This window comes from Hoplias malabaricus, chromosome 4 (genome assembly GCF_029633855.1).
Source record: "Hoplias malabaricus isolate fHopMal1 chromosome 4, fHopMal1.hap1, whole genome shotgun sequence".
In the NCBI taxonomy this organism is placed as follows: domain Eukaryota; kingdom Metazoa; phylum Chordata; class Actinopteri; order Characiformes; family Erythrinidae; genus Hoplias; species Hoplias malabaricus.
In genome coordinates this window covers 52,681,054-52,700,274 of record NC_089803.1, presented here as the reverse complement: position 1 = coordinate 52,700,274, position 19,221 = coordinate 52,681,054, and the positions used below count along the sequence as shown (strand labels likewise).

At 39.9% G+C, this 19,221-nt stretch overlaps 1 pseudogene; it reads left to right on the top strand.

Moving 5' to 3' along the window:
- Positions 1 to 3,507: 3,507 nt before the first annotated feature.
- The window catches only part of LOC136695050 (scavenger receptor cysteine-rich type 1 protein M130-like), a 31,093-nt pseudogene continuing 15,379 nt past the window's right edge, over positions 3,508 to 19,221 (top strand).

The window sequence follows — 19,221 nt, the reverse complement described above, 5'->3', positions numbered from 1 at the left end:
CACACACACACACATTCACTCACACACTCACACTTTTGAGTCACCAATCCATGTGTGTTTTTGGACTGTGGGAGGAAACCGGAACACCCAGAGGAAACCCACGCGGACACAGAGAGAACACACCACACTCCTCACAGACAGTCACCCGGAGCGGGAATCGAACCCACAACCTCCAGGCCCCTGGAGCTGTGTGACTGCGACACTACCTGCTGCACCACCGTGCCGCCCCTCAGAATAATTCTGAGAAAAAATATTATTTCTCGGAATAATTCGCTACGTATAATGGAGCAGACATACAGTGTAACTGTGGAATGCAGTGTGTTGCTTAAGTCATACTATGGTATAGATTTCAGGAATAAACACTCTTTCTCTTCCACATCAGGACCACAGTGTGATTAGTATTTAAACCCTGAATCAGTGCACGAACCCCTGGCATGTAGTTTCACATGATACAATTAATGATCACGAAAATGCTAGATCCAGAGCGAGTGGAACTCAGGCATGCCCACGAGGCTCCATCGCATTACAGCTCAGACTCCTACAATAATCTAAAGCTTTATGCATCGCAGTCAGGTGCTGTACTGACAGGGTCGTCATTCTGTGGCTGTATGATGGACAGTTTGCTCGTGTTCCCTCATACTCCCCTGTCCAAGACCAGAGTGATCTCAGCACATCATTTGTTGGTATTTGTCTCTAGTCTTGAGTCACTCCTGTAGGTTTACAGAGGTGTTAATCACTCCTTACACATGGCTCTGCTGTAAGCGAGTCCCTAGAAAAAAATTAGCATCCATCTCATCGGCCCAGAGTAACACTTGAGTGTAAGAATGAATGTCCTAAGCTTTGAATGCACAAAGACATTAAGTAACAATTTTACTGGAGCACTTGGAAATACATGCATGTTTACTGTGGTGGGCTGAGCCAGTGAATTTACCAACGTTTTAGTAGCTTTTCATGGGTGCAGTAGGTCTTCTGTGACTGTAAGTGATTTTTCAAAAATACATTATCCTGAAGTACTCTTACATGTTTCTAATTATTTAAAAGGCAGCAAGTTTTTAATTTCTATGGTCTCCAGTTGTAAACAGTCAGTACTGAACAGGGTGTGCTTGTGTCTTTTTTTCCAGAGAACGATTGGGTATAGACGGCTGAAGAAGGTGGTTGAATTACTTCTGAAAAATCTGATTTCTTGTGTGTGTGTGTGTGTGTGTGTGTGTGTGTGTGTGTGTGTGTTTTAACTGTGTGATAAAGACATTTAACATTATGAACTACTTTTGATTAGCAACAGTTGTGTCTTAATGTCATATATTTTAGCTTGTGGGTTAATACCTATACATGTTTCCACAAGGGGGCAGTATTCCAGGTCACAGAGCCCAATCAGTGTTCCACTCTGCCTGGAAGGACAGCCTTATAAAGTATAGAAATGCTCCCACTAAAGTTTGCTCAGCATAGCTGGCCTTGCTGATCTACAATAATAAATATAATCCTAAAGTACTGTTGTAGGACTTTTTATATAATAAAACTCAACCCACAGTATTAAATCCGCACTGGCTGTCATCTGATGTGGCTGATATAATACATAATGAAATTGTAAAACAAAGACTTGGAACTTTTTGCCGACTCCCAAAGTTAGTACTAGAGAAAATTAGCACCTCTGCAAACTGTACAACTTGCACACTTGATGCAGGTCCCTCAAAATTACTCAAATTACACCTTTAATTAGTAAACTCATCCCTTAACCTGGGCCATGTGCCCAAAGCTTTTAAACTAGCAGTTATTAAATTTATGATCAAGAAACCAAATCTCCATGCTAGCATTTTGTCTAATTACAGGCCTATTTCTAATCTACCATTTCTGTTCAAGATCTTAGAAAAAGCTGTGGCCCAACAACTTAGTTCATATCTACATAAGAATCATATATATGAAAAATTCCAATCTTGATTCAGGCAACATCATAGCACTGAGACAGCTCTGGTCAAGATCAACAAACAATCTTTTTCTTGCCTCTGATCAAGGCCACGTATCCCTGTTGGTGTTTCTTGACCAGCTTTCGATACGATATACCACACTATTCTCCTAGAAAGGTTAGAAAACATGGTTGGAATCACAGGGACAGCCCTATTGTCATTCAAACATTAACAATAACCCTAAACTATTGTAACTGAGAAATAAAAGATGAAGAAATGCACTTGAAATGTGTTCATATGTAAAATTTCAGGAAGCAATTGCTATTTTATGGTAAAATATAAATCTGTGAAACACTTGCACTGCTACATTTTGTACAAGGCAAAATAGTTTATGTTCACCCCAGTGTCTGTCAAATTCTTCTTGTTCAAAACACGTGATAATATAAGAAATGTTGCTTTTGATCTAAGTAATGGTTTTAAAACCACTGGCATGCCACGTTATCCAAGGCTGAGTGCCACCAAATCTTCACAGAAATGTTTCAGCAATTAGTGTAAAGAATTCCCAGAAATGTTCAAACTATTACTGCAGGTAGTGTGTGTACAAGCTCCACACTGCCAAATAAAAACATTAACAGTGAAAGAAATATAGGATAAGCATTTTGTATCGTGTTCCACATTTCAGTCTTTATTAATCCTCTGCTGACACCTTGTGGAGAAGGATGTAGTGCACTGATCAAACAACTTTCTGTAAGAGCTGAATAGGGATAATGTTTCAGGAGTAAACAGTTAAAGGGTTGTGATTAAAGGTAAATGACTAGAGATAAAAGGTAAATGTATTATGATTATATTTAAGTTTTCTGGATTCATTCATTATGATTTTTCACGATTTTTTTCAAAAGCTTTATATACATTACATTACAAACAATATTAAAATGTGCTTTCTTTCTATGTTCAAATAAGAAGTGATATATTTTAATTAGTTTTTATTTTCTAACTGTTTCTAATTCATGAATACTCTTTATCTGTTTTCTAACTCAGATCACTTATAAATGAGTTTTTTTATCTCTCTCTCTCTCTCTCTCTCTCTCTCTCTCTCTGTGTGTGTGTGTGTGTGTTTGTGTGTGTTTATCAGTGAGTAAATCAGTTGTGTGCAGGTGCAGCATTAAAGCTTTTCTCCACTGGAGTGATTTCTCTCTTTGTAGTAAGTCTACTACTTGTTGGTGACTTTCTTACCAAACTGCTTTGAGCATCTCTACACACACACACACACACACACACACACAGAGAGAGAGAGAAACACACACATGCATGCATGCACTCCTCTAGAAATGGAGCTCTGTTCATCAGCATCACACACTGTTGATAAATATGGAGAACGAAGAAAATGCCTCCTCTGATTTGTCACTGACCGTGTTTGATGATTTCCTCTTCTCTTTCTAATAAGGTCATAGCGAGTGTGATTGGCAGCTGTGAGGAGCACTCCCTTCACTCTCTCACTCTCTCTCTCTACTTCTACCTCTCTCTGATATTCTTCAGTCTCTGGGGGAGAGGAGGTGAAGTTTGTTCTGTTGCTGAGTTGAGTGGACTGTGTGCAGGTCAGAGGGAGATGGACAGCTGTGTGACTCTCATTCTGCTGCTCTCCACATTCACACCCACCACAGCTGGTGAGTACACATCATTAAACATTTAGAAAGAGCAAAATGATTGTTACTAGATTGTTATTTTGTAGGATCTAGGAAATGAATGTTATTTCTTATAATGTCATGTTATATCTGACTTTGTCCCTGCAATAGAAAAAATCTGCATCTCAGATTATGTCATATTTCAAAATCAGTTTCCTCATTAATTTGTGTTTAAATTTAATAATGTACAGAAAAAAGAAATCCCACCTAAAAAAAAGACATGTTCTGGAAATCCTTAAAACATCCTTTAAAGTTTCCAGTTATATTGTAGTGTCTCAGAAACTATTCAGTCTTTCCTTACAATGTCACGTTATAACCAACCCATGCCACATATTTGTGTTGTTGTTTGTGTACTTGTAATTTCTGCAAACGGCGTCTTTATTTCGTGCATATTAATTTATACAACGGGGCGGCACAGTGGCGAAGCAGGTAGCATCGCAGTCACAGAGCTCCAGGAACCTGGATGTTGTGGGTTCAAGTCCTGTTCTGGGTGACTGTCTGTGAGGAGCTTGATGTGTTCTCCCCGTGTCCGCGTGGGTCTCTGCTGGGTGCTCCGGTTCCCTCCCACAGTCTAAAAACACGCTTTGGTAGGTTGATTGGCAAATCAAAAGTGTGTGTGTCGCCCTGTGAAGAACTGACGCCCTTTCCAGGGTGTATTCCCGCCTTGTGCCCCATGATTCCGGGTAAGCTCCAGCCTACCCACGATCCTGAACTGGTTAAGGACTGGTTTTGGTTTTTTCTAGCCTTATGTATAAGAAAATTCTCTCTCTCTCTCTCTCTCTCTCTCTCTCTCTCTCTCTCTCTTTCATACAGACATGGTGAAGCTGGTGGATGGAAGCAGTCGCTGTGCTGGGAGAGTGGAGGTTTTGGTCAGAGGACTGTGGGGAACAGTGTGTGATAATGACTGGGATATGAGAGATGCTGCAGTGGTGTGTAGAGAGCTGAACTGTGGGGAGGCTGTAGATGCACTGAGCGATGCTCACTTTGGAGCAGGATCAGGACCAGTCTGGCTGGGTCATATGGACTGTAGAGGATCAGATTCTTCAGTGAGGACATGCACAAGTGAATTATATGGACAGAACTGTGATCATAATGAAGACGCTGGAGTCATTTGTTCAGGTAATTTTTCTTAAAATTAATTCAGAAATAATTTGTTAATACAACTCTAAGAGAAATATAGAAGCCCTGAGGGGTGCTCCAAAAAAATGGAGGTGTGTTTCTGAGGCAGCATTCCTCTTTATTTCTTTTAGTCCTACATAGTATGGAGTCAAAAAAGGGTCAAAAAGATTTTGAGTTTTTAAAAAAAATACTCACAGAAACAACCACAACAATTAATTAATAATTAATAATAATTAATAATTTAAATTCACAAATGTAGAAAAAATGTATGTGTATAGAGATATATGTATGTGTAGAAAAGATTTGCATTTGTAAATCAAGTGTTGTGAATGTGTGAATCAGTACCTTCTCAAATGGCTTAAAATGAGCCAGATGAGCCATTTTTGACTTTCCAAATGTGACATTGGGAGTTTTTGAATGTGGTGGAAAAATCCACACATTCACCTTCTCTGCTGCTTGTGTGAATCTATTTTTGCACCTGTAAATTTTTGACCCTGTTTTGACAGCCAATTGAGGGACCAATAGGAAAGCTATAGCTGGACCTATCAGAGTGCGAGGTTGTTTAACCAATCAGAACACTAATCAATAGTTAACACATTAACCCATGGCTCTGTCTTAACCACGCTTTGCCAGATGGTTTGTACCACCTCTGAGTATCACAGTCAGTTGTTTTATCTCCTTTGAGTTTTACTTTTGTGCTTTATTACATCCACATTCAGAATTAACTCTCATTACAAATATTTACATATTTTGTGGTAAAACATTTTACAAAAAAATTGTGTAGTTTTTAGTTTCAACTTTCTCCATTTTCTGTACAGTTTTTATTGAAATTATTTTTAACTGTTGGGAAGGTTAGTTTAATGTGGTTTGAATGTTGAGGCCTGTTTTAATATTCCTGCCTCTTTTCTTTTTTCTTTTTTTTTGTGTAGTGGGTGGAGGTAAAATATATTTTGTTTGCTTGGTTGAGGCAGAATTTGCCATGCATTGAACTGAAATATATTTTTGGTATAAAGACTGAATTAAAGAACATATTTTACTCATATATGGCCATCAGGTTTAAGTACTTTGTTGTTTTGAAAATGTCTGAATGTACAAAAGTGTTACTGCTTTACAGCTACTGAAATGATATATGTTTATGTTTCCCATAAAATTCTTCTTCTAACAAAACCCTCCCTATTTGTTTCCCATAAAATATAAACGCAAAATTCAAAAATAAATGTTATGATCTGAAAATGTTATTAATGTTGAAGTGGTAAAAATATCAAGTTATCTCAAAGAAGTTCAGTATATTTATATTTAAATTATTATTGTAAAGCAGGTTGTGTTTGATGCAAATTTACAAAATCTCTAAAATGAGGCCTTTATAGATAATTATAGAATCTGTCTTTTCACCCAGTTACAGAGGGTGCTCTCTTAATTGTATATGGTGCTAGATTTTTTTTCTGATAACACTGCCTGAAATTTAAAGATTAAACATGAAATACATCATTTTCTGAAATCTTTGCATAGGACACAATCAGTAATTGTTATAATTGCTTTCAATTCTGTAAATAAACAATGATTTTGCATTTAAATATTCAGAGAGTGAAGTGTAGGGGTGTACTCCTTCTTAGAATAGCAACAAAACATGTAATGTCATGGGGGGCTCATTTTTTGATACTGTGTATGCACTTGTGTCATTATTAAAAAGTGCATTTTGTAATCTCTGTTGTTACCTACTAATATTTCAGGAGTGCGGCTGGTTGGTGGTTCTCGCTGCTCTGGGAGAGTGGAGGTGCTTCAGGGAGAGACCTGGTCCACAGTGTGTGATGCTGGATTTGATCAGCAGGATGCAGAGGTTGTGTGTAGAGAGCTGGGCTGTGGGCGTCCTGTGGAGGTGCTGGGAGCAGCTGCTTTTGGCCGAGGGGAGGACCAGTTGTGGTCAGAGGAGCTTCAGTGTAGAGGAAATGAATCTCAGATTTCCTTCTGTCCAAAATCATCTTCAGTCAAACACAACTGTTCACATTACAATGATGTGGGAGTGGTGTGTGCTGGTAAGAAGGTTTCAATTATCAATTAAACTTACATTCTCTTGGTGATGTGCTGTATATTATGTTAAATATTGCCACTGTTTATTTAAACATATATCTCAAGTTTTTGTAGATTTTTTTGTTTACTACATCATTTGAACACAGCAGCTGTCCATCACATTGTGTAAAAGTGTTATGACTGGACCAAAATGAATGCTCCTAGATTTTCTGGGATAACCTTTTCACAATAACTTTCATGAAATGCTAATTTTTTATATTCTCATAAAAAGTTAGTATTTTAGGAAATATATGTTTTTCACTGTACAGTGATGTTATAAACCCCCCATCCATTATCTGCCGCTTATTCGGGTGCAGCAGTTCAAGCAAAGAGACCCAGGCTGAACCACTGAATCCAGGCTTGTGGGGAGGGGCTCCTCTGTGAGCTTCTGTTAGCCAGGCTTTCACTCACGGGGCCTGGCCGTCTTAGCCCGAAGGAGCAACGTGGGTCCACTTTCCCATGGGCTCAACACCCCTGGGAGAGAGAGTAATCAGGGTCCAGTGTTGTGTGAATCACATACCAGCTGAGGGTGGGGCCCCTGGCATTCCAGTCATCGGTTACTGGAGCTGGCTCTATAGGAACATGGAATTTTAAATGTATACTTTCTCTTTTATTTTCTGTTTCTCTCTATATATGTATCTCTCTGTTGTTCAGACAGTGTGAGGTTAGTGAATGGAAGCAGTCGCTGTGCTGGGAGAGTGGAGGTTCTTCACAGAGGACTGTGGGGAACAGTGTGTGGTGATGACTGGGATATGAGAGATGCTGCAGTGGTGTGTAGAGAGCTGAACTGTGGGGAGGCTGTAGATGCACTGAGTGATGCTCATTTTGGAGCAGGATTGGGTTTAATCTGGATGAATAATGTGGACTGTAATGGATCAGAGTCTACACTGAGGAACTGTAAATCACAAGGATGGGGTAAACATAACTGTGGTCATGATAAAGATGCTGGAATTATATGCTCAGGTAAATTCATTTTTGTGTTTGAAACAGTTTCATTTTTATTAAAGAATTAAAAATTAATAAAGATTTTAAAAAATCTAAATAAATCTTGTCAGTGCATTTCTTAGAAAATAATTTTTTTTTCTCCAAAGACAGATACATGTTCTCATGGTCTAATTGCTAGTTACATATATTTCTGCTAAAAAATAACTCATAATTTGTAGCAGAACATAACAAATCAATATATGTCAACAACATTATTTCAGGAGTGCGGCTGGTTGGTGGTTCTCACTGCTCTGGGAGAGTGGAGGTGCTTCATGGAGAGACCTGGTCCACAGTGTGTGATGCTGGATTTGATCAGCAGGATGCAGAGGTTATGTGTAGAGAGCTGGGCTGTGGGCGTCCTGTGGAGGTGCTGGGAGCAGCTGCTTTTGGCCGAGGGGAGGTCCAGGTGTGGTCAGAGGAGCTTCAGTGCAGAGGAAATGAATCTCAGATTTACTTCTGTCCAAAATCATCTTCACTCAAACATGGCTGCTCCCATGACAATGATGTGGGCCTGGTCTGTGCTCGTAAGAACTGATTTCACATATGAAACACATTTTTCTGACTTCAAAACAAGTCATGGTGGTTTTTCATCTTATCAATTAAATAGTTATTTTTCTTATTCCTTTTAATTTTTTTCCCACTTCATTTGTTTTTGGCGTGCAGACAGTGTGAGGTTGGTGAATGGAAGCAGTCGCTGTGCTGGGAGAGTGGAGGTTCTTCACAGAGGACAGTGGGGAACAGTGTGTGATGATGACTGGGATATAAAAGATGCTGCAGTGGTGTGTAGAGAGCTGAAGTGTGGGGAGGCTGTAAATGCTCTGAGTAATGCTCACTTTGGAGCAGGATCAGGACCAATCTGGATGAACAATGTTGATTGTAATGGATCAGAGTCTACACTGAAGAGCTGTAGATCAAAAGGGTGGAGAAAACATGACTGTGATCATAGTTCTGATGCTGGTGTCATGTGCTCAGGTAAGCTGTTAATTTATTAATCACCTTAAAATCATATTATTCACAGTCATTTATCATTGTCTTAATTTATCACCAAAGTTTGATATAAAAATATTAAGAATATAGTTTTACATTTATAATGTTATTACAGGGGTTCACCTGATTGGATCATCTCACTGCTCTGGGAGAGTGGAGGTGCTTCATGGAGAGACCTGGTCCACAGTGTGTGATGCTGGATTTGATCAGCAGGATGCAGAGGTTGTGTGTAGAGAGCTGGGCTGTGGCCGTCCTGTGGAGGTGCTGGGAGCAGCTGCTTTTGGCAGAGGGGAGGACCAGGTGTGGTCAGAGGAGCTTCAGTGTAGAGGAAATGAATCTCAGATTTACTTCTGTCCAAGATCATCTTCACTCAAACACAGCTGCTCCCATGATGGAGAAGTGGGTCTGGTGTGTTCTGGTAAGAGCTGTATCTTTCATAGTTAGTCATTTATTATGCAGAATTAAAATATTTAGTGTTGCAAATATTTTTTTTTTCAGGTTTCAGGCCACAGTCTCAACAACTAGACAATAAGGTTATGGTTCGCTCCTCATGTTTAACAGGTTAATGGAGTATATTTATTTATTCTGGCACTTACCATGCTGCTAGAGATGGTCAGAACTAAATCTTCCTGCTAAACTTTGTACAGTGTCTGGCAGTTTTCTAGAAATTTGCATATGGCAGATGAAACCAACAGCAACATTTGTTCCCTAATAAAAATTCTAAGGGTTGTACAAATGTACTAGCTCAACGTGCTTGTTTATTTCCAGCCCAGTTTTTTATTTATTTATTTATTTATTCCTGGCCTATTCTCTTGAACATACTCAGTCACAGTGAAAGGAGTATTCTTACTGCACACATGTCTCCTTTGCTTCATTCAGAGGGAGAATACTTGGGGATTTACTGTAAATAAACATAAGCAGGTCTCATTTTCAAATGTAGACCACACTATGTAACATTTGTTGTGTTGTCTGGTTAAATATTTTCTTGAGCATGTTAGTCAGTGGAAAGTAAATAGAAATATGATGTTGCTTATCTGTAGCATCCTGCAAGATGTGAAGATCTGAAGATGTGTTTCAGGATGTTGAATATCCTTAACAGTAAACCAACATTCTTACAGTAGCTCAAGAGATGACTCAGGTTTCGTGGAGAGGACTTCCCTGTGATAGTATGTAGCGTAGTCTACAAGTACCTGCTTATGCCTTTGTGACTTCTTGGACTTGGATCTGAGATGGTGACAATATGTGCTCTCTCTCTCTCTCTCTCTCTCTCTCTCTCTCTTTCACTGTTCAACAGAGAGTGTGAGATTGGTGGATGGTGGAAGCCGCTGTGCTGGGAGAGTGGAGGTTCTTCACAGAGGACAGTGGGGAACAGTGTGCAGTAATAACTGGGATATGAGAGACGCTGCAGTGGTGTGTAGAGAGCTGAACTGTGGGGAGGCTGTAGATGCACTGAGTGATGCTCAGTTTGGAGCAGGATCAGGAACAATCTGGATGGATGGTGTCGACTGTAGAGGATCTGAGTCTACACTGAAGAGCTGTAGATCAAAAGGGTGGAGAAAACATGACTGTGATCATAGTTCTGATGCTGGTGTCATCTGCTCAGGTAAAATAACCTTAAAATTAGAAAACTGATTCATTTCAGAGTTCCTACCTGTCAAACGTGGTTAAAATTATTCACATACATTCACATTTAATTATTAATATTTTTTATATGTGAGTATCCCAAAACATTACAGTGCATATGGTATTATTAAGTATTATCTTTAGGAACCTGGTACACAAATTGTGACAAGTTTTCTCTGTTTTCTTTGTTTTTTAGAGAGACTAATTGTTAAAAGGAACAAATAAATGTATATATCTTTTCATCTGTAAAGACTGGCAGAAAATATTTTATCATCTGTTTCCAAAACCATCTCCATACAATTTAACCCGTACTGCAGGACACTAAAGACTGTCTGTGATGACATCTGTTTGATGTGTTCTCCCCGTGTCAGTCCAAAAACACACGTTAGTAGGTGGATTGGCGACTCAAAAGTGTCCGTAGGTGTGAGTGTGTGAGTGAGTGAATGTTTGTGTGTGTCTGTGTTGCCCTGTGAAGGACTGGCGCCCCCTCCAGGGTGTATACCTGCCTTGCGCCCAATGATTCCAGGTAGGCTCTGGACCCACCACGACCCTGAACTGGACAAGCGGCTACAGATAATGAATGAATGAATGAATGACTGAATGAATAACAATAATAATAATAATAATAACTAGAGGTCTGTATTTCCAGGAGGAAACACGAGATGTTGCGCCGCTGAAACCCCCGTCCCCCAATCCGCGTCTTTCCCGCTTAAAGCGAGGTCGGCGGTATGGGAAACCCGCGTGGGTCACTAGGCCACGCTATGGTGAAGGAGTTGACTGCTAAGCTGTGGGTAGTGGGATGTTAAGAGAGCACTCCCCCACAGTAGTTTACATTGGACTCTATGGAATGTCATGAAAGGAAAATGATACATTTTGAATTCCACCTTTAAAAACAATTCCACCTTAAGAAACCCAGAATTGTATTCAGATGTCCACATCGCAGGCCAAAAGAGTCTTAAAAGCAAAAAAAGATGGCCAATGCATTTTAAATACCACCTTAAAAAAAATTCCACCTTAACAAACCCACAATTGTATTGAGACGTCCACCTTTAAAAATGACCACTTGAAATAAAGCTTAAAATGTTGAAAAGACAGCCAGTATATTGTGAATGAGGTATTCTAAAAAAAATTCCACCTTAAGAAACCCTGGATAATTAAGACGTCCCCCTTAAAAATGACCTTTAAAGTGTTAGAGACTGCCTGTGTATTTCTGTGGCCCTCACACCTCGCCTCGTTTTGAAAATCTGCGTGCCGAGCCGCTCTTAAAATACATTGAGCTCTATGGGAGTAAAACCCTCCCAAGTGTCATAACTCAAAAACGGTATTCAAACGGTCTGATACTTACAAGTTTGAGAAAAGGGGAAATTTCTCTACCATTTAAAATTTAAATGAAGTCTGTAGGTGAAAGTATAAGGAAGTTATGGTGAAATGTTCGGCAGAAAATTGAAAAAGAAAAAAAAAAAAATTTGAATGGGTTCCTATGGGAGCGTACCCACCCTCTGAACAAAAGCTTATAGCTTGGAAAGATTTCCCCACATCACTTAACCGTATATACCGTTGCGACAAGGAGAGTCTGGGGATCGATATGTTATAAACAATATGCAGATTAAGTGAGAATTGAGCATGTTATGATGAGTTAAAAACAGGAGAAAAATTTAGAAACCGCACTCTGAGCCGCTCTAAAAATACATTGAACTCTATGGGAGCCGAAACCGTCCCTAGTGCCGAACAAAAAATTCATAACTCAAAACCTGTATTTTCAATAATGTTCACATTTACAGGTGCTAGAAAGGACAAGTTTCTCTACCATTTAAAATTTAAATGAAGTTCCTAGGTGAAAGTATGAGGAAGTTATGGTGAATTGTTCGGCTGAAAAGTGGCTTTTGGCCAAAAATCCTAGAGTGTGGTGATGTCACGCACTGTACCCGTCCTCCATTCAAATGAATGGGGGGATTTTGAAGGAGGGATAGAAAGAGAAGGATGAGTGCAAGAGGTCCGAAAACGGACGTGATGGGACCCGGTACGCCCGGGTCCGACCGTCTGAAATCCTGTGTCCGTAGTTTGAAAAACGACCGAGTTAGAGCGCTTTAAAAATTAATTCCATAGAAATTACTGGGGAAAAATGGAGCGAAAAACGAGTGTAGCGGACAAACGAGTGCGGGTATCGGAAAGCTGTATACAAGCCCACATTGTCGCTATAGGACGCATGATTTCCAGGTGGAACGGAGTCGATAGCTCGGGCTTAACTGCGGGGCTAGTTAAGCAGACAAGGAAACGTGGAATAATTAAAAAAAAAAAAAAAAATCGGATAACAATATATTGCGCGCTGCTGCTTAAAGCAGCAGGCGCAAAATAATAACAATAATACAAATAAATTAGATACAAAATTAATTCATTCATTGTCTGAAAGCGCTTATCTAGTTCAGGGTTGTGGTGGGACCGTAGCCTAATTGATGAATATTTATTTATTACTATTATTGTCTGCACTGTCTCTGCTGTTTACACTCTGCACTGCACTTATTCTAAATAAAAAAAAAACATATCAACTAAATTAATGCCAACAGGCAATAAAACAACTTTGTGTAAAAACATACGAATGAAAACTCATAAGGTATTAGATTTCTGTCCAGCCGTCTGTAATTATTAAAACAGATAAAATTCAAGGTCAGTATTTGGGTTAAAAAGAAAAAGCAGAAAACAAAGATAAATCATGTATAAATCCATAATTCCATGCACATTACAGTCTAATATACATGATTATCTTAGCCAGTAACATGTTGCTTTAAATGGATTTTGTATTAATTAATGAATTAGAGAAATACATTCTGTATTTAAGGGAGAACATGGTTCTGTATGTCAGAAATCACATCAATCAACTACAAACCGGATTCCAAAAACGTTGGGACACTAAACAAATTGTGAATAAAAACTGAATGCAATGATGTGGAGATGCCAACATCTAATATTTTATTCAGAATAGAACACAAATCACAGATCAAAAGTTTAAACTGAGAGAATGTATCATTTTAAGGGAAAAATATGTTGTTTCAAAATTTCATGGCGTCAACAAATCCCAAAAAAGTTGGGACAAGGCCATTTTTTACCACTGTGTGGCATCCCCCCTTCTTCTTACAACACTCAACAGACATCTGGGGACAGAGGAGACCAGTTTCTCAAGTTTAGAAATAGGAATGCTCTCCCATTCATGTCTAATACAGGCCTCTAACTGTTCAATCGTCTTGGGCCTTCTTTGTCGCACCTTCCTCTTTATGATGCGCCAAATGTTCTCTATAGGTGAAAGATCTGGACTGCAGGCTTCCATTTCAGTACCCGGATCCTTCACCTACATAGCCATGATGTTGTGATTGCTGCAGAATGTGGTGTGGCATTATCTTGTTGAAAAATTCAGGGTCTTCCCTGAAAGAGATGACGTCTAGATGGGAGCATATGTTGTTCTAGAACCTGAACACAGTTCTCTGCATTAATGGTGCCTTTCCAGACATGCAAGCTGCCCATGCCACAAGCACTCATGCAACCCCATACCATCAGTGATGCAGGCTTCTGAACGGAGTGTTGATAACAACTTGGGTTATCCTTGTCCTCTCTGGTCCGGATGACATGGCATCCCAGTGTTCCATAAAGAACTTCAAATCGTGACTCATCTGAACACAGAACAGTCCTCCATTTTGCCACACTCCATTTTAAAAGACCCCTGGCTCAGTGCAAATGTCTGAGCTTGTGGAGCATGCTTAGAAATGGCTTCCTCTTTGCACTGTAGAGTTTCAGCTGGCAATGGCGGGTGGCACGGTGGATTGTGTTCACTGACAATGCTTTCTGAAAGTATTCCTGAGCCCATTTTGTTATTTCCTTGACAGTGTCATTCCTGTTTGAGGTGCAGTGACGTTTAAGGGCCCGGAGATCACGAGCATCCAGTAGAGTTTTACGGCCTTGACCCTTACGCACAGCAATTGTTCCAGATTCTCTGAATCTTTTGATGATGTTATGCACGGTTGATGATGATAACTTAAAAGTCTTTGCTATTTTACGCTGGGTAACACCATTCTGGTATTGCTGCACTATCTTTCTGCACAACAATGGTGGAATTGGTGATCCTCTTACCATCTTGGCTTCAGACACTGACACTCTGAGAAGCTATTTTTATACCCAATCATGTTGTCAATTGACCTAAATAGTGTTAATTGGTCTTCCAGCTGTTTGTTATATGCTCAATTTCCTTTTTCCAGCCACTTATTGCTACTTGTCCCAACTTTTGTTTGTTGACACTGTGAAATTTTAAATCAACACATTTTGCCTTTAAAATGTTACATTTACTCAGATTAAACTTTTGACCTGTCATCTATGTTCTATTACGAATAAAATATTGACATTTGCCATCTCCACATCATTGCATTCAGTTTTTAAACAACAACTTAAATCTCCCGTTAGCAAATGCAAATGACTGTAGGTAACTTTGGTATCTTAAAACTATCAGATCAATTACTTGTGTTAGCAGACAATTGACTTGAGACAAGGACAATAGATTTTTAAGTTCTTTAAGCTTGCTAGCTAGTTTAGCTGGTTAAAGGCTTGCTAACACTACAATTCCCAAATAACATTACTTGAATTTCCTCACTAAATACCCAGAATCAATCGGATTATTCATTCATTCATTGTCTGAAACCACTTATATAGTTCAGGGTCGCGGTTGGTCCACTAATGTCTGCATGTGGAATGGTGAAATTGACACAAGGAGGGGGGCTCTAACATCGCTCCACAGCAGCCCGACTGACGAGGCTTCCTGCCTTTACATAATCGCACTCGCGAGCAGAGGCATCGGCCTGTGTCGAGTATCTCAAAATGGCATTAATCTATCAGATTAATCAGTCAACCACTGTTACACACAGGTCAATAGAGAGCTCCAGGATGCATCTCTCCCTTGTTAGAAATTCGGCATTGAAGAGTCAGGAGACTGGAGTTCAGTGTCAACTGGAGCTTATTTACACATAGACAGGATCCTGTATGTGTAAAACTGGGTGATTGCAGTCTATCCCAGGATGACCCTTTTGTTTGGAGAAGTTTGGAGGTTCAGAGGTTTCCTTACATGCATGCAGAAGCACGGGCACAGCTTTGTCAGTGCATCCTGAACCCATTCCAATCTGTTACCAGTCCAGTCTAACACCAAATATTTTAGGAGGGCCTTATACACATTGGAGAGGTTTGAGGAGGGCTAAGGGGGATGACGAAGAAAATGGGAATTAGGGGAGGAGTAAGAGGAAGGAAAAGAAGAATGAGAGGAGGGGTAGGGATAAGGGTGATGATCAATGGAAGAAGGAGGTAAGATAGAGGAAGAGGTAAGAGAGGAGGGGTGTGATGAATTCCACAGTTTCTCCCAGTACCTGGTGGAAGTATATATTCTTTTCTTTAACATAATCATTAAATAGTTACATAAAACAGGTGTGTGTTACAAATGTAAAATAGAATGTAAAATGTAATATATATATATATATATGCTATAGCACAAAGTTTATAATGTCTGTGCAGACAATTAAACAACTGTTGCTGAGAGAAAACATGCATGCGGCAAAATAAAATTAGCCAGTCAGCAACCTCGAATTGACACACACACACACACACACACACACACTTACTGGCCAGCTGCGTCTTATTTTGATTTTAATATAAAATAATTAATTTCATGTATGTTGACAACATATTTATTTCCTGATGTTTAAACTTCAGGGGTTCGACTGGTTGGTGGTTCTCGCTGCTCTGGGAGAGTGGAGGTGCTTCATGGAGGGAACTGGTCCACAGTGTGTGATGCTGGATTTGATCAGCAGGATGCAGAGGTTGTGTGTAGAGAGCTGGGCTGTGGGCGTCCTGTGGAGGTGATGGGAGCAGCTGCTTTTGGCAGAGGGGAGGACCAAGTGTGGTCAGAGGAGCTTCAGTGTAGAGGAAATGAATCTCAAATTCACTTCTGTCCAAGATCTTCATTCAAGCCCAATTGCTCTCATGACAATGATGTGGGCCTGGTCTGTGCTCGTAAGAACTACTTTCACATTGTAAAACATGTAACACTGTTTTTTTTCTTTTTAAAACAAGTTATGGTTTATTTCATCTTGTCAGCCATCAATTAGTTATTTTTTATACCCCTAAGAAAATATATTTTCTCACTTTTTTACTTTTTTTTGTACAGGCAGTGTGAAGTTGGTGGATGGTGGCAGTCGCTGTGCTGGGAGAGTGGAGATTCTACACAGAGGACAGTGGGGAACACTCTGTGTGATGGGTATAAATGACAAAGCTGCTGCAGTGGTGTGTAGAGAGTTGGACTGCGGGGAGACACTGATTATAGATCTGGCTAATCCTGGATCTGGGCCAATCTGGATCAGTTTTGTGAACTGTGAGGGATCTGAGACCCTTAAAAAATGTGGATCATTGGGGTGGGGTAAACACAGCTGTAATCATGAACTTGATGCACATTTGATCTGTTCAGGTATGTGTTTTAATTAATCAAAAATATTATGAAATGTTCAGTAACAGTTTACAGTTTTAGAGTGTTTTTTCCCCAGTACTTACAGTGTAACCTGTCACACTTTAAACTGTACTTTTCTGGTACTTGAAGTGTAATTTCTCATATGAATCAGTACATATTACTGAGTAGTTCCTACTTATACTAAGATTTATATACAACGAGCAACAAGAGAGTAACACTTTGGGACTTAGGATCAACCATCTGATTTCCCAGAAATTGCAATGTAACTGCTGTTATGTGTGCTAGTGTGTGTGTGTGCATGCGTGTTCGAGCGCCCGGGGGCTTGGGTGGGTGGTGGGGTGGCAGCTGGTCAATAGAGGGTGCCCATCTTGCCTGTGTGTATGACAGGAGCACAGAAAATTAAAAACTGTTGCTGAGAGAAAATACAAAAAAAGCAGCAAAAATTTAGCCAATCAGCATCCTCAAAACTGAGGTATCTGGGGCACTCCATTTTTATCCTCAAAAATAGTCAGACTCTAAGCCCACAGTTGTTACACTTATTAAAATAAATACACAGTATCTCAGGGGCATGTTTAGGCACAGCAAGAAATTCAGGTTCCCTTAGAAACAAAGACATACTTTTTTTTCAAACTTGTTATTTTAAGATATTTTTTTATCAGTTAGCCCAGACTTGAACAGTATAGTTTCCTAAGTCTCTGACAGAGTGTCATTTTCAGATGTATGTAGGGCTTTGTGCATCAGGTTTTGTGCCTCACCTCAGTCATTCTGTATCTTGGGTGAACCACTGATGAAGTTTGTGAGCTGCTCAGTTATAGAAGTGTGTATTAGCAATACCTGAACCCACTGGATTCTGTGGTTTACCTAGTGTGAATCTAGGCTTCTATTTAACTCCATATCCTTCTAACTCATGTTTAGATAAGAATGATAGAATTGTGTGGCACATTATGTTTAATCTATGTGTCCAGAAAAATAAATGTCCACATGCTAATAAGCAATGACACAAAGGGGCTCAATGTGAATATTACAATGTTAATTGGATTTCTTACACACTCTGGTTTACTTCGCTCCCGAAGAAATTTTGTCCAGATTGGGCCATGCTATTGTAGGCCACCATGGGGTTGGGTCGACTGTGGGAAGCCCTGTGGTGTATTGCCCACTTAAAACTTGAACTTAAAAGTCAGAAAAAGTCTGATGGACATGGGCCCAGAGTTGACTAAACAGTTGTAAGTTACTGTCAGTTTAACTGTTGGAAGCCCCAGCCCTCACTGCCCAGAGGAAATTCGGTATAGCCCCAAAGTCCCAAAATATCAGTCCTCCTAAATTACTTAAAGCAAGCAGAAATTTTAGTAAAATATACAGTAACTTTAACTTTGCACACCTTTAAATCTTGTCCCTTAAACAATATTTTATCATTGACAAAGAAAAACTTTTTTTGGACCTTATAAACCAAGTACTATTTAATTAACTTACTATTTTCAGACTTCTTGGCATTTGTAAAGTTTCAGTGGCTATATTACAGGTCACATAAAGCCCAGACTTGATGATGGTCCACATGAGTGCTCTGGGAGAGTGGAGGTATTACATGGGAAAACCTGGGCCACAGTGTCTGACCTTCACCAGCAGGATGCAGAGGTTGTGTGTAGAGAGCTGGGCTGTGGGCGTCCTGTGGAGGTGCTGGGAGCAGCTGCTTTTGGCAGAGGGGAGGTCCAGGTGTGGTCAGAGGAGCTTCAGTGCAGAGGAAATGAATCTCAGATTTCACAATGTCCAATAACTTCTTCACTTAATCACAACTATTCCCAGCACAGTGACATCGGACTCATATGTTCTGGTTAAGTATATAATCAATTATTCAGTTTTTCTTAATGGTCATTATGTAAAGGTGATCCCTGTGTTTGTATTCTGTTACAGACTGTTTTGATAAACTGTTAGTTTTGTGTTCAGGTCACACAGGAGCTCGTCTGGAGAACGGCTCTGACTCATGTTCTGGTCGAGTGGAGATCCAGTACCTCAGTGAGTGGGGCACAGTGTGTGATGGAAGCTGGGATATGAGAGCTGCCAGTGTCCTCTGTGGTCAGCTGAAGTGTGGGACTGCTGTGGCTGTGTTGGGGTCAGACTGGTTTGGGGAGGGGAGTGGTCAGATCTGGGCTGATGTGTTTGATTGTCAGGGGAATGAAACACACCTGTCACAATGTCCCATTTCATCATGGAGTCGAACTGCAGTCTCTCACAAACAGGACGCTGGAGTCATCTGCAGCAGTGAGTTTTTTAAACCATGTACCGAATGTACAGTGTTTTTCATCTAAAAACGGGATGCTCTTAAAACTGAAGTGTCTCATTTAAATATGTAAAAATCTAAATATGATTTTGA